A 1,084-nucleotide genomic window follows, 5' to 3' on the forward strand; every position below is an offset into this window, starting at 1 on the left:
GTCATTCTCCTGCCTCAGCCTCCTGAGTAGCTGGGACTACAGGCGCCCGCCACCTCGCCCGGCTAGATTTTTGTATTTTTTTTTTTTTTAGTAGAGACGGGGTTTCACCGTGTTAGCCAGGATGGTCTCGATCTCCTGACCTCGTGATCCGCCTGTCTCGGCCTCCCAAAGTGCTGGGATTACAGGCTTGAGCCACCGCGCCCGGCCGGGAAATTATTAATCATGATTTTTTTTATCATGTCTAAATTGACATTACAACTCTAACAATATCTGAGTGTCATGCTTTCCATTGGTCAATAAGTTCACCAAACTAAACAAACACATCTGTATGAACCAAAGTTACACGTATTTATCAATACAATTAAAAGTTAATTATTAGGGTACAGCAAATACATCTGTGTTATGACATATTTAAGTTTCTGATAAGAATAAATAAGAGGTGCTCATTTCAGAAGCACATATACAAAAATTAGAACAATACAGAGAAGATTAGAATGGCTCCTGGCAAAGATGACATGCAAATTTATGAAGGATTCCATATTTGTACTATCTAAGGTCTATGCTAAGGAAAAAAATCTTAAAAACAGCTAGAAAAAAGGGTCTAATTCCCTATAAAGGAAATCATAACAGAGTTAAGAGCAGACTTCCCAGGAGAAACTTTACAAGCCAGATGAGACTGGAGGCCTATTTTTAGACTTCTTAAGAAAAATAAATGTCAACCAAGAATTGCATATCTTGCCAAACTTAGCTTCATAAGGAAGAAATTAAAAATTTCCCAGATAAGCAAATGCTAAGGGAATTCATCATCACCAGACTAATCATGTAAGAAATGCTCAAAGGAGTTTTAAAAGACAATACTTGCTACCATGAAAGCACACTTACAGACAAAATCCACAGGTCCTCTAAAGCAGTTACACAATTGAGACTACACTGTACCTAGTGAGAAACATTATGACAGGAACGAAACCTCACATATCAATATTAACTTTTAACATAAATGGCCTAAATACTCCACTTAAAAGCTATAGATTGGCAAATTGGATTTAAAGATGACCCAACCATCTGCTGCCTTCAAAAACCCACC

At 37.6% G+C, this 1,084-nt stretch overlaps 1 non-coding gene across 1 annotated transcript; it reads left to right on the plus strand.

Moving 5' to 3' along the window:
- The first annotated feature begins 439 nt into the window (after nt 1–439).
- On the plus strand, nt 440–545 carry LOC111536572. Its single transcript, XR_002729776.1, has one exon. It is a non-coding gene; the product is annotated as a U6 spliceosomal RNA (small nuclear RNA).
- Nucleotides 546–1,084: the final 539 nt, after the last annotated feature.

Source organism: Piliocolobus tephrosceles, chromosome 12 (genome assembly GCF_002776525.5).
Source record: "Piliocolobus tephrosceles isolate RC106 chromosome 12, ASM277652v3, whole genome shotgun sequence".
NCBI classification, from domain to species: Eukaryota; Metazoa; Chordata; class Mammalia; order Primates; family Cercopithecidae; genus Piliocolobus; species Piliocolobus tephrosceles.